The following is a 14,910-nucleotide window of genomic DNA, read 5'->3' as shown; positions in this document are numbered from 1 at the left end:
ACTGTTTCCAGCTTTCACGCTGTCTTGTGATCCAAGGGTACAGGAATGGATTGTCTGTTAGCTATCCCAGCCCCATGCTGTACTAGGTGAAGATAAATAGTTGAGGTGTTCCCTTGTACAAAACAGAAAGGGAATTTCAGACTGCTCAGGCAGCATGGTGGCTCTCCAGGGTGCCAGGTGATACAGGGCAGCTGATCGGTGTTGAGGTGCACATGAAGGTGCTCATTTCACCCTCTCTCACCATGCAGTCCTAATGGCCATGTTAGTAAACCCAATTAGCTGCACTTGGAAGCCTCACTTACAGTTGTTTTATTTGTAGAGCTCCGTGAGGTAATTGTAGCTTATCCAGGTTCATGTGAACTTACTTTGCAGCTCTGCTGTTACGAACATGTGGAGCTACATGTTGAAATCTCTCAGGTACACCAGAGACAGAGCATAGACCGGGCACAGACAAACTGCAGGTCCCAGGTGTGTGGAAGGGTTATGTTTGCCTGTCACTGCCTGCCCATCCCTCTCCTTTTGTCTTTGAGCAAATTCACAATCCACACGCTGCCCAGCACATGGACAGCCAGCAAAGTGCAAGGAGGTTCACAAGCACACGCACATACAGCCGAGGCTTTGTTCGGGTCCTGTTTACTCGCAGCGTGAACAGTTGAGCATTGTTTGTGCTTGACAAATTGTAACTGTCCAGCTAGGAGACATCTAGTTCCAGCTGGTTAGAGCTGCTTGCATGTCTTACCTCCTCCCCCTCCCTCTTCCCTAACTCTCAAATCCATCCTACCTAGGCACAGAAAGAGCAAGTACGAGCTACCTGTTCGATTCCTTCTCCCTTTGAATTGACACTGGCCTCATCAGGGTCCCCAGTCCAGCTGCCAGCAGAGGTAAGGTGCATGGCTCAGGAGGTGAACTCACTCTTGCAGGTGTCCCAAAGACCTTAGGGTCCTGCACTTGTGTTATCATTAGGAGTAGTGAGGAGTGACTCTTTCCTAGGCCCCAAGTGCTCTTATCTTGTCAGGCACTGGAGAACAGCAGCCACTTGATAGTGTTGGAGCACAGCCACAGGAATCTGAGAGCTATTTACTACCTAATTACTCTTTTGCCTTGTACAGCACCTGATGCAGCAGAGACTGATGGTCTGCTGTACTACACCAAGTGTCACAAATGACTCTTGGTCACAGTCTCAGAAAATGAGTATCAGAGCACTGTGTTGTCAGAACAAAGCTGCTCATTTTCTGTCAGGCAGACAAAGCAAGGCCAGAGTGCCACTAAGTGCTGGATTTACATCCTCTTTACATCCCTTTACCTTTTTCAAGACAACTTACTACTTTAGAAGAAGCTCTTATTGAGGCTCTAGCACAGCAGAAAAAACTTGATTGAAGGACTGTCATCTCAAGCCTTCACAGAGTAGGGGTGATAGAATCAGTTTGAGGCTAAATGACAGAGGATGTATTAAAGATCTGGAAAGAGAACACTGTGGTTCTGGAAATACAGAACCAAACTGAAATTCCTGGCTTAGTGAGGCCTAAAGGCTTATGCCTAAAGACATCAGTGTCATATGAACTCCATACAAACAGGTGCTTGTTAGCTTCCCCGTTCAGTCAGAAAGGTGGATTCAGAAGCTCTCTAATCCATTTTCAAATTTATGTAGCATTTCAAAACTGGTTTCCATTTAAATTAGCAGAACAAAAATCTCAAAGTTCTTTATTGGTTTATCCCACCATCAGTACACAGACCAAGGCTGAGTGCAGGGTTAGCATTTCTGCTGTACTGCATTTAATGGGCTTCTTTGCATGCCAGCCTCGTGTGCAAGAACACATTTGCCATTTAGAAGGGGAACTTGTTCTTGTGGGCCCTGTGAGGGAAGGCATGCTCAGCTTCAGTACCTGGAGCCTAGCTTCTATCAGCAGATCTTATGATTGGCCCTCTTGCTTGTTCCTCCAGTTGCTAAGAATTCTGTAGATAAACTTCACTTTATCTGAAGGGAGGAAGTTGCCGCTGGATGCAACTTCCCATGCAGATGGGAAAACAAGACTGTTAACCAGCTGCATGCCACTGCTCATTCAGCCTGTATCACTCCAGCAAAAGGGAAAGGCCTTTTCCCTTATCATTTAAGGTGGGGAGAGGGGGTGGAAATTAGTGAAGCTTTTTGGTAGCCTGAGCTGACAGAAATAGAAATTTTGAAATTAGAGGCTGTGAGGCAAGGACTCTGTACCTTGCACTGCAATAGGAACTCAAGCTTTTCCCCCTGCTCTCAACTCCCCATGTAGCCATAACAGTTTGGGCTTAGTGATGATTAGCCAAGAACACAGTGCCCAGGAGAACTGATAGCTGCTGGTCCAGTTCAGCTGCCAAGGGTCAAGGCAGCTGGAGAAAGCACTGTATGCTCAGGATTTGATCACACAGTTGTTTTAAGAGTCACTCAGGTTATCTTTGGAGGGCACCTGAAAGATTAGGCTGATCTGAAAGAATGCAGACAACAGGACATTCTCTTTCACATGTGCTCTGCTCAGTCATCCTTTCTTTTGCTCAAGTAGGAAGTCTGAGGGCAAGTGATAGCACCTTCTGTACCAGGCTGCCAAGCCCTCAATATTAGTCAAGACTATATTTTGACAGATGGCTTCTGTGGCAGTAAAGCCCACAGTGCCCATTCTAGGCTCAGATTAAGTGGCAACATCTCCAACCTACAGAGGTAGACAGTAACTCCTAGTTTCAGCTGCTAAGCAGATAATTTAGGGGGAATTTAAAGAAAAAATACCAAAGCCTTCAAGCCTTCCACTGGTTATCTTCCCATTAAACACTTCTTCCTGGGAGGGCTGAAAAAGCAAGCAGATGGAAGGGCATGTGCCTCCCAAAACCCAATGACAAGGCTCCCTGTACTGAAAAAGTGCTTTGCTGAATTCCAGCATACTACAGCGCAGGCAGGCAGCCCCAGAGCTGGCTCTTCTGTAGAAACTGAAGCAAGGATCAGGACCTTGTTTATAAAGAGCAGACACTTGAGTTTGGAGATGGGGACATTGAACCTCAGAAGCTGGGAAGACTTGAACATGTTGTGTGTATCCCATGCCTTGGTCCCCTCTGCTTGTGTCTGCTGCTTTATGTGGGAGTTACAGTTCACAGTTTGCAACGTCATTTTAATTTTTTTATTGCTCTAGGATTAAAGTCCTCCAGGACTTGCTCACCTTAAGAAGGCAAGGCCCATAGACTCAGTCTTTGCACAATTAAAAATTTACCACTTGGCCAGCCTCTCCAAGGCCTTATATCTGCATATCCTGATAAGGATACATCAAAGGTGTGGTTAAGTCTCCAACTGCCTCTCTGAGCTCCTTTAGCTCTGTCCCTGAAGCACTGCTACTTTGAAGTGCAAGTCATTCACTCCCCACTTACATGAGTCCTTCAGGGAAATCTCTACCTTGTGTTAGGTGCAGTCTGGCTGTTCCTCTGCCAGAGAAAAGCTACAGCAAAGCCCTGCCTGGAGCCTGGAGGGAACAGCACGCCATAATCTCTTCTAAGCATCAACAGCCACCCTGCTCAGAAGGACAAGGGTGTCACCTCCCTAGGCTCTTGGTGCAGTGCTCCCCTACAAAGTTCTTCTCTGGAGAGCAACATGCTTTGTAACGATTTAGAACAGATCTGAACATAATCACATCACTGTGCCCCCCTAGTGCAACACACCTGTATAACTGCTGTCATTCCTGGAGCTCTTGGCTCCCAGTATAAAATCATAATCTTTCATCCCTTCCTAGCAGTTTGTTGGATGTCCCAAGTGCTGTTGTATACAGGTTACTGGGTGCAGGGTGCTTGGGCTAAAGCACAGGTGGCTGTAGCCAAAGGTAAGTGACTCCTCCCCAGAACTGGGGCTCCATCCCATACCTTTCTTGAGCCAGAGAGCCGACTGAACAGCAAAGCTTCTTTGTGACTGTATCATCTTCCCCTCTGAGATCCTGATACGCTTTCTGGACAGGACATGGCTGAACAAAGTGACTAGCACAACCTCAGTGGCAGTCTCCTGCTCACACAGGTTAGCATGCTATGCCTCATACTGTGGTGTTTGACCTTCCTCTAAAAGCAACGCCACCCGGTTAGGCAGGGGTGAAGGATGTTTCATGTTTTCTGAACTCACAGTCTCTCTGTACACGTGCACCAAGGGACCCAAACACCTGCTTGTCTCAGTGAGTGGTCTTCATAATGATACACTTCCCATATTGAATCAAGTATCTGGGAAAAAAATGGCTTGACAATGAAATCTTAACATCTGCTGGAAGCAACTGAAATTTTTTATTTCATCCTTTGAAACCATCTTGATATTCAGCCATGCAGAGAATTCAGTGTGTGAGGGGTGGGGGATTTTTTTGGGTGACAGCGTGGAAGTTGCATTTCCCTTCATGCACTGAGCACATGGACACCAGAGATGCAAAAAGCAAGGTCCATTCCAGACAGGGAAGGGGAAGGAGGGGGCAGTGAGAAGCATGGAGACAGACCACGTAGGCAAAACAGGAAGTTCGGCTAAAGAGGAAATGCTTCAATGCTATCTTAAAAACATGTTGCTACGAAACTCTGTGCAGCTATACAGAGGTGAAAAAAACCAGCTTTCTGCAGATTCAGCAGTCCTGTTCATGTCCTGTCCCACACAGGCTGTGTGCCCTTCCTCACAGAGGGGCCACAGCTTGTGCTGCCCTGTGCGAGCAGCTGGAGAGAGGAACCAGGCTCCCGAGAGGCAGCCTGAGCACAGGCGCTTCCATTTGGGGTGTGCAGGCTGCTCGGGCCCTTTCAGGCTTCCAGAGGCAGAGGAGGCAGGCTCATAGTCCTTCAGTAGCCTCTTCTGCTTTAGAAGCAGCTTGTCCAGTGACCAGATCAGCTACATCACACAGCACCATTCCCATTTTGGCTGTCAGGATCCCACACAGGAGAACGTGGTTTGGCAGCAGCTTCAAAAGCCTTCACTTTATCAGCAGATTAGTTTCCCCAGGACTCTCTGCAAGACTTCTGATGTACAGGTTTTAAGAGAAAATGGATCAACAGGATCATAGTGAACCTATCTGAACATTTAGGAGAAATGCGCAGTTCATCTGCTTTACCTTATTTCAGTGGCTGTGTAACTAGAGAGGAAGCAGACTCCTTTTTAAGGGCTGGGAGATGAAAAGTGTGAGCAGTAAAAAAAGGCCAGAAGGGGCAAGTGTCTGGAGACAAGAACAGTCCTTGTGTATCAGGTTGTAATGTCAGGTAAGTCATAGATATCACTGATGCCTTGCATGGTCACAGCCACAGAGCTCCTTATTTCTGTGAATTATAATCATTTCAGGCATTTATACCTCCAGACAGCCTTTCTCCCTCTTTCACAGGGGTACTGCCTGTGAATGAAAGACAGGATAGAATCAATGAGCACTGTTCTTTCCAATTCTGACATCTCAAGGAATAATTGAAACCTCATGGACCTCAGTTGTAACTTCCCATTTAGTTTGTTAAATGCCAGGACGCCTCTTGTGCAAAAGCAAGTCAGCCTCTTAAAGCCAATTTAGATAATCCCATGATCCATGGGACAACAAACAGGCAGAATTTCCGAGTACAAAGATAGCCCTGTAGTCAAATCTCTGACGCTGAAAGAGTCTTTGTGCTGTGCAACCAGCATCATTTGTGAGTTTTCTCAGCAGCCAGTGTGAAGAGGCTCACTGCAGCCCCCATTCTGCAGAGGGTGAAGCTTTCTCCAGGGCTCCTCCAGCACAGAGGGCAGCTGCTGCCAGGCTCACACAAGCCCAGACACACACGTACATCATCTGCCCAAACTGCTTTTGTTGCTCTGGGCCTTCAGCAAAGCCTGCTATCCATTTTGCTGAGTAGTCTTCTTTTTCTTTCTAATAATGGTGAAAGGCAGTTTTCAGTTCACTGTCAGCAGTGATCTCAGAATGACAGGCCAGCGAAACATTGCGTAGACCACAAAGGAGTGTTTTCCTTGGCAGCACGCCCAAGCCTGTCATATTAATGCTCAGCCAAGAGCTATTGTCCTTGACAAGTGACTCTGCACTGGCAGAACAGGATCCACTGCAAAAGAGTTCTTCCCATGTGCTACACTGCTGGTGGCTTCTGAGCCTTCAGGAAGGCTGAAATACCTGCCAGTACTGGAAAACTCACTTCCCCTAAACCCAGTTATTATTTTGCAGAGCTCTGGGGCAGCAATTTGGCACTGGAGAAGAGAACCACTGCCCAGAGGTGAGCTACAGAGCAGCACTAAATCACCCAGAAGACACCTAGGCTGAACAAAACCAAGCAGGCTGGGGGACAGTGAGGAAAGGCCATTCCCACTGTGCAAGGGTGAACAGCCAAGTGAGCAGAGTAGGCAGTGCACAGCTGGCTTCTTCAGCAGCTGGCTTAGGGCAGGGAGCAAAAAACACCTTGAGGACTACTAAAAATCCATGTTTTATCCACACTGCAATATCTTGTCCGTGCTCTGCTTTGTTAATGCCCTCTCATTTTGTGATCAAAGAAAGTGCAGGTTCCCAAACACGAGATCGAAACCTTTTCTTTTGGAGGTGAAAAAATTCTTGTCACAGAAATCCTTCCACATAAAATTTTCCTTCAATTTATCTGTGACTTCCAATTAATAAATGCTTTGTTGTAAAGTTGTCAGCCCTCCTGAGTGGAGCAGGGCACTATCCAACTGCTTAATACTGACAGTGAGGATTTCCTTTTGAAAAAAGGAAATGAAAGAACATGCTGTGAGTCACAGAAAACTTCCCCCATGTAAGAGCAGATGTGAAGGGGATTCTAGGGAGCCAGTGAGACCGGAGAGCACAGCACTGGCATGTCGGGCACTTACACTTCAGAGAGCTTCTGTCCAGGGTCTGCAGGTCAACGAGGCCTGGAGGAGGTCTGTACACTCCCTTTCAGCAAGGAACAGAACTGCCCGAGTGTGCCAAGCTGGTGTTCGGGAGAGATGACTCTCCCAGCAAAAGGCAGACCTCGGGTGTGGCTCTGCCTGTAGCCACCCTGAGGCAGCCTGGTGCACAGAGCCCACTCACCCCCGGGGGCTGTAAGGACCTCCTGGAGCCCCTGCAGGCTGTTGCCATGCTCAGGGACACTCGTGTTCCCTGCTCCTGAGTCAGAATGTGGCTGCCAGTGCTGCTCCCCTGCCCGGCTGCGCTGCCACCCGGGTGCAGTGCTGTGCTTTCTGGGTGCCGACTGTCCTTTGGAGTTCCTGTGTAAATACAGCAAACTCACCTCAACTGTTCTGCAATGGGACGATGGATATATTGCATTAATATGTATTTGGAGTCAATGGTATTCTTGTGCATTTGCGGCTGCATTTCCATGTATTGCTCTGTTTGTAAGTTTGCATTTAACAGCCTCCTTCTCCTTCTTTACTTGGTATGATTTATTCCTTTTCCTCACTGTCATTCTTGCTTTGCTTCTCACTTTACCTTTCAGTGGATTTCTGGCTTTGCTTTTCTATTTCTAACTCTGTCTCTCTGGTTCTCTTAAGTATCTCACTATATCCTTATTTCCCTCTACCACTCTTTCCCTGAAAATCTGTTTCTTTTTCTCTGTTTCTCTAACTGTATCTTACTATTTTCCTTTAACCCCTAAGTCTTTTGCTTTCTCTCCCTTACCCTATTTCTAACTCTCTGACTGTGTTTCTCTAACTCTCTACTTCCCTCTCCATTTATATTGTTTGTCTCCCTTTCTTTCTGTTTCGATTTCCCCGTTTAACTCTCTATTTCCCTCTATTTCTCTCTCCCTTTCTTTCCGTCTCTTTCCCTCTAACTCTACTTCCCTCTCACTGCATTTCCCCCTATTTCTTGCTCCCTCTAACTCTTTCTTTCTTTCTCTCTCTCTGTTTCTTCCTAACTTTCTTTTCCTTTCTAGCTTTAAAGAAGCAGCAATAGAAACTGTCAGGCACCCTGGGAGTAAAAAAAAAAAAAAAAAAAAAATTCAAAACTTTTAAACATTTAAACAAAAATATTTACTCACAGGGAACCTGAAAGTTTCTTCTGCTGCACCAGACATATAGTTTTTTTTTCTTTTCCTTTGTCCAAATACTGTACAGGGGAAAGCCAAAACCGCACCCCCCTTGTGATACGAACTGAATTTACGGGGGGGTTAAAGAAAAATGAGATGCAAGGGAGGGAATTGCTTCTACATGTAAATATTCTTATCTTAAAGGAGATTATAAAGAGCATATTATCCATCGGCTCTGTACCAGGACTTGAGTTAAAAATTCTATTTCTTTAAGAACCTGCAGGTCCTTCAGAGGCTACATGTTGTGTCATGTAGAATTCCTAGGGGCTGACAGCAGCAAATCTGAGAGCCGAACCGGTCCGTGTTTAACCGGACCGAGCCGTGTTTAACCGAGCCGAGCCGTGTTTCACCGAGCCGAGCCGTGTTTAACCGGAACGAGCCGTGTTTCACCGAGCCGAGCCGTGTTTAACCGGAGCGGTCCGAGCTCGGCCCGGCCCAGCCGCCGCTCCCGTGCCCATTGGTGAGCGCGAGCGCCGGCCTGGCCAGCGCGCTCCTGCCCGACCCCGCGCTCCCGTCCGTGCCCGGGCTCGACTCGGCTCGGCTCGGCTCGGCTCGTGTGGCCTCGGCTCGGCTCGGCTGAACTCGGTGGTGTTCCACTCGGCTCGCTTCGGATGGCCTCGGCTCGCCTCGGCTGAACTCGGTGGTGTTCCACTCGGCTCGCTTCGGATGGCCTCGGCTCGCCTCGGCTGAACTCGGTGGTGTTCCACTCGGCTCGCTTCGGATGGCCTCGGCTCGCCTCGGCTGAACTCGGTGGTGTTCCACTCGGCTCGCTTCGGATAGCCTCGGCTCGGCTCGGCTGAACTCGGTGGTGTTCCACTCGGCTCGCTTCGGATGGCCTCGGCTCGGTTGAGATGAGCGCCCCACATATCCAGGGCGAGGTGAGGATGCACCGGAGCATTGTCTCCGGGGAGCACGGCGGTGAGGACGGCGGGAGCGCACAGTCTCTGGAGAGGGCGGGCAGCCGCAGAGCAGGAAGAGGCGGGCGGTGAGCCCGGGGGCCGCAGGGGCGGGGCCCGGGCCGGCAGCGGGCGGTCCCGAGCGGGCACGGGTAGAAATCCTCTGTGCTCGGGGCTGCGGCGCCCGGAAGGAGCGGCTGGCGGCTGCGGGTGAGGCCGGAGGGCACGGATGGCTGCGCGGGGGTCCCTGGGCCGGGCGGGACCCACGGAAGGGCTGCGCTCTGTCAGCTCTGGTGCGTGGCCCCGGCTGCCGGCGGGGCGGGCTTGTCCCGGGGCTCGAGCCGCTGCCGGACCGCGTTTCACGGAGTCAGGCTCGCGCCGCGTTCCGGCTGTGGCGGACACGGGGAATGGGCTGAGCTCCGTGTGCAGGGAAGCGGCGGGGCGGGGGTCCCTGTGCCCACCCCCGTGGGTCCAGAGAGAAGCTGCTCCTGTGGCCGTGGGACGAGTTTATTTATATTTCCTGACCCGCCTGTGCTGTCACCAAGTCACCTCGTTCTGATTTAAGCTGTCTTGAAACATGCTTAAATTACAATTGGGCTACAAAATGTACGTGGGAACCTTCGTGTTCCTAAGGGTGTGCTTTTAGGGAAGTGCAGCTTCTGAACTGCACAAATAATTCCCTCTCCCACAGAAACCTGCTGGGCCGTGGCTGGCATGAACAGATGTTTAAGGATGTCCATTGTATATTAACCAGAGCAATCAAGCAAACCGGGTTCTGTTGTGTTTAGCAGCATTAATGGAAAAGGTGGTGTGCTTCATTATGATACATAAGGTATTTGCTTTGAAAAAGTCTGCAGATTGTGGAGAGCTTTGTAGACTTAAATATATGTAAAAGGTGGGAAGTTTTCACAGCTTGGGCTAGCAGGATGTGTTCTTAGAGTTCCTTACCAGTTCAAACAGGAAAAGCTGATGGACAAACCATCACAGCAGGCTATGTAAGATTTAGGCAAACATTTTTTGTGTAGGCACAAAGCTGTCAGAGTGAGCTTAGGAAGCATTTCAGGAGTTCTCATTAAAGCAGTGTTGAGAGGAGAAGGAAGGACTGGGCCAGAGTACCAAGGAACTCGGAATTTCTGGTGTGACCCAGAAGAAAGCTCGGGTTGCAAAAAGAGAAATGTGTGCCCAAATTGTCTCGAAGCAGTGTTGCTGTTCTTGTGCAATTGTGTCTTCTGAAAATGAGACAATTCCATTTGCTGTGCTGTGCTAAACATTCTCACTTTTCCCAATGCCAGGAAACAGATGAAGCTTGAAGAAACTGGAAGAAGGGGCTTGGATGTGTAAAACCAAGCTGAGCAGAGGGTCAGCGTGGTCACTGGCAGCACGGGCTGGGATTAGGGCTGAGCAGGACCAAAGCTGCAGCACGACCAGCATTCAGCTTTCAGCCCGTGTTTTCTCAGGGCAAATGTGGGACAGATGTGAATGGAGGAGTCCCAGGCCGAGCCCTGACCGTGCCCTGTTCTGTGGGAGCCGCTGCTTTTCTGACACCTTCACACTCTGCAGTGATGACTGCTGCCTTTGGAGCTGTTCCTCTTCCAGCCTGATATTCAACTTTGCAGCTCTTGCCCACTCTCTATGCACTGTGTGTCTTGTGTTCCTTTCTTGGCCTGTGTGCTGCCCATCCCCTTCCCTTGCACTGCTTCACTCTCTCTCGTTCTTCTTGTTCTTTTCTGAAATAAATACTCAATATTGATGTAATATCTCTTCCTCAATCCCTCTCCCTGTTCTGTCCTACTTTTTGTCTCTCTCTGTCTCCCTTGCTGCCTGCATCTTCTTTTCTCCTTTCTTGCTCTCCCTTTCCCTCTGTTGTGCACTGTGACTGTGTTTTTCTGTCCCTGTCCCTCTGCCTGTCCCTGTGTGCACCTGCTGGCCAGCTGCTCCTCCCTGACTGTCCCTTCTCTTGGTGAGCCTCTATCCTTCTGGCTGTGCCTCTGTCTCCATCCCTGTGCTGCTCCTTGGCTGTGTTTGCCCGCCCCCCACCCACTTGCTGTGCTGGTTTCCTCTGTGTGTTCTTGTTTCCCTCTTTGTAACCCTCAGTCCTTGCTGTGTGTTTGGCACTGCGTCTCTTCCTGCGTCCTTCTCCGTTCCTCACTCCTGCTTCTATTTTATTCTCTGTGCCTTTCTGGAGCTCCCTGTGCTGTTGCTTCCCATGGGTGTGGCCCGTTTGTTGTCCCTGTTCTTTTTAATCCTTCTCTGTGTGCAGCCTATTCTCCATCCCAGGTGTTTTTGGTTTTTGGGTTTTTTTTATTTTATTTTTTTTCCATTTCATCCTGCGCCTTGATCTTAATTTTCTTGCTGTGTCCTCTCTGCTGGCACTCCCTTTTTCTGCCTCTCCTCGCCTGTGTCTGCGTGGCTGAGGAGGAACTTCAGCCCTTCTGGGGGCTGTACCCCCTTCTTTGTGTGAGCACAGTCCCTTTTTGGGGGGATGGACCGTGGGAAGGGTTCCAATAAAGCCCCGTGCTCCTGCCAGGGGCAGCTGGAGTCGTTCTGTGCCTTTTTTGGGAGGTAAAAAGGCTGAGGGGGGACAGGGTGGAGACTCGGGGGCTCCGATGTCATTCGGGGCACCCCAAGGTCCTGGCAAAGGAGCAGCTGAGTGGGGAATGGGGGGGTCGTGCCGGGTGCCCTCCCCCAGAGGGACCCGAGGGTGCAGGACACTCCCAGGGAGAGCTGGGTGGAGAAGACAGGAAAAATACAAATATAAAAAATACCCAACTAAAGCTTAAATAAATGTTTTATTGGTGTTATTTGGTAAAGGCAGCTTTTTTATAAATAATATAGGCAAAATAAAGATACAAATACACAATAAGTATATAAAGACATAAAATTAGAAGTATCTATGCATATATCAATATATGTAAGTATATATAAAAATAGATAAATGTATAGGATAAATAGATAAATATATAGGATATAAATAATATATATTCTTATAGGTATATGAATTACAGATATAAATAGAAACATATTTAAATATAATTTAAAATAAAGGGATTTTTTGTTTGCATTTGGTTAGAGGTGGAGCTTTTAAATAAATAGAATTAGAAACACAAATCTATAATATATAAAGATACAGATACACATAAAATAGAAATAAATATTAGCGACAAGAAGGTTATGTGTATAATAAAAATAATATTGTATGTATGTTATAATACATCCTTTATTGAATATATCAAATATGTATCGATTCTAAATATGTATATAAATTAAAGATGAATAAATAGATTTTTATTTAAAGGAAAGTGGTTTTGTTTTTATTTGGTTCGAGACAGGGCTTCTTTTAGTTTTGGTGGGGGTTGTTTTGAGGCGTTCATTTAGGAGGATTTTTGAAAGGGACGGGGCTCTGTGCTTTCTGCCTTCGCTGCTGTGTCCCCGCGGTCCCGCAGCCCCGGGCTGGGCTCGGTCCGAGCGGCAGCGCGCGGCACTGCGGCCGTTCCTGGGGCGGGGCCGGTTGGGTCTGGGGGGGGCGCGAGCACCTGCCCGAGCCGGGCTGGAACCTCCGCCACGCTCAACACGGCGGCGGCACGGGAACCGCAGGGAGCGCTCCCTGCCGCTGCCACGGCTGAGGCCGCTGACCCACCTCCCGCTTCCTGCCGCCAGTAACGGCGGCGGAATATCGCGCCGAGAGCGCGGGAGCGGCCGGCGAGCACAACACAGCCGCTGTTGGGAGCGGCGGGCGCCCGCAGGGTACAAAAAACGAGAAGGTTCCCGACCGCCGGAACAGGTTTCCGCCACACCAAAGATGGCGACTAACCGGAAGTGAGTAATGCCACACCAAAGATGGCGGACGAGCAGCCGGAAGTGAGTAATGCCACACTAAAGATGGCGACTGACCGGAAGTGAGTCATACCACATCAAAGATGGCGGACGAGCAGCCGGAAGTGAGTAATGCCACACTAAAGATGGCGACTGACCGGAAGTGAGTCATACCACATCAAAGATGGCGGACGAGCAGCCGGAAGTGAGTACTGCCACACTAAAGATGGCGGGTGACCGGAAGTGAGTGCTGCCACATCAAAGATGGCGGGCGAGTAACCGGAAGTGAGTACTGCCACACTAAAGATGGCGGATGACCGGAACTGAGTACCGACATTATCACTACGGCCGTTCCTGGGGCGGGGCCGGTTGGGTCTGGGGGGGGGCGCGAGCACCTGCCCGAGCCGGGCTGGAACCTCCGCCACGCTCAACACGGCGGCGGCGCGGGAACCGCAGGGAGCGCTCCCTGCCGCTGCCACGGCTGAGCCCGCTGACCCACCTCCCGCTTCCTGCCGCCAGTAACGGCGGCGGAATATCGCGCCGAGAGCGCGGGAGCGGCCGGAGAGCACAACACAGCCGCTGTTGGGGGCGGCGGGCGCCCGCAGGGTACAAAAAACGAGAAGGTTCCCGACCGCCGGAACAGGTTTCCGCCACACCAAACATGGCGACTAACCGGAAGTGAGCAATGCCACACTAAAGATGGCGGACGAGCAGCCGGAAGTGCTTCACGCCATACCAAAGATGGCGACTGACCGGAAGTGAGTCATACCACATCAAAGATGGCGGACGAGGTGCCGGAAGTGAGTACTGCCACACTAAAGATGGCGGGTGACCGGAAGTGAGTACTGCCACATCAAAGATGGCGGGCGAGAAACCGGAAGTGAGTACTGCCATACTAAAGATGGCGAATGACCAGAAGTGAGTGTCGCCACACCAAAGATGGTGGGCAGGAACCGCGGGAGTCACCTGTGCCACTCCCATGATGGCAGCTCGGCCGCTATTCGATTGACCTTCCTAAGATGAAGGCAAAAAAGGGCGGGAAGTCGAGGACCTCGCTGCCTGCCTGCGACCCCGCTGCCCACGCAGCGCACCTGGCGCCATTTTCCGCGGCATTTCCAGCCGTGGTTGAGCTGCAGGACAGTGGCCAAGGTGCGACTGGAGTCCTTGTCCAGTGGGGACACTGCAAGGATGGGAAAGGGCCGCAGGATACGGGCGGAGCAGCGCTGCCCCGGCTGTCCCAATTCCGATTCCCCGGACACGACACCCAGCGCGCGTCCCCTCTGCCCCGCCTCGCGCATGCGCTCTGGGGCCCCGCGCACCTGTTCAGGCCCCGCCCCGCCCTTCCATTGCGGCCGGCGGCTCCCGGTTCCCTGCGGGACCGACCTGCTGGGGTGCGGCGGGATCCGAGCCCGAGCAGGGACCGCTCCCGGCGCTGCGCGGAGCCCGCGGTGCTCAGGAGGGACCGGGGGTCGGCTCTGGGTTCCGAGCGGTGCCGCCTCTCCCCGGGTCGGCAGGGTGCGGGTCGCGGGAGCGGGATCGGGATCGCCGCGGGCGGCAGCAGCAGCCGCCTCGGACGGGCGCTGGGGGCGAGCCCGGCGCTGCCGCTGCGGCCGCGGGGAGCCGGGGCTCTGCGGGAACCGCGCCCGGGACAGCGGCGGCGGGATCGCCCCGTGCAGGCGCCGCATCGCGGCTGGAAGCGGCCGGGGCACGGGGAGCGCCGTGCCGGCCCCGGGAGCCCCAAATCCCGCCGCCGCTCCCCCTGCCCCCGTCCCGCGCTGTGCGGAGGCTCCGCAGGCCCGAGCGGGCGGCAGCGCCCGGCTCCGTTCCCCGTTCCCCGTGCCCGCACAGCCCCGGGGCTGCTGCCCGCCGCACCCCTGCGGAGCGAGCGGGGCTGGAGCGCGGCCGGGGCCGCTCGGCCAAGGCCGGGCACGGTTCCATTCGGGCTGCTTCTGCTGCACCTGACAGGTGAGGTCTTCCCCTCCCCCGTGGTTTGCAACTCACAAAAAACTCTGCAATGGCAAAACCTCTTTTATTAAAACTCAGCTGAGGGTTTTCCTCTTTACTTCCAGGTCACAGGAGAGATGGAGGATGTAGTGGAGTCGAGAGAGATCCTAAATTCAGACTCTCAAGGAAATTTCCTGCAGGTGAGTGTTGCCAAAATGAAGGCAGCTGCTGGAGCTGGGGCTGCTCT

This window comes from Erithacus rubecula (assembly GCF_903797595.1).
Source record: "Erithacus rubecula genome assembly, chromosome: 5".
NCBI classification, from domain to species: domain Eukaryota; kingdom Metazoa; phylum Chordata; class Aves; order Passeriformes; family Muscicapidae; genus Erithacus; species Erithacus rubecula.
The sequence above is the reverse complement of the archived record's forward strand: the minus strand, read 5'-3'. Positions refer to the sequence as shown.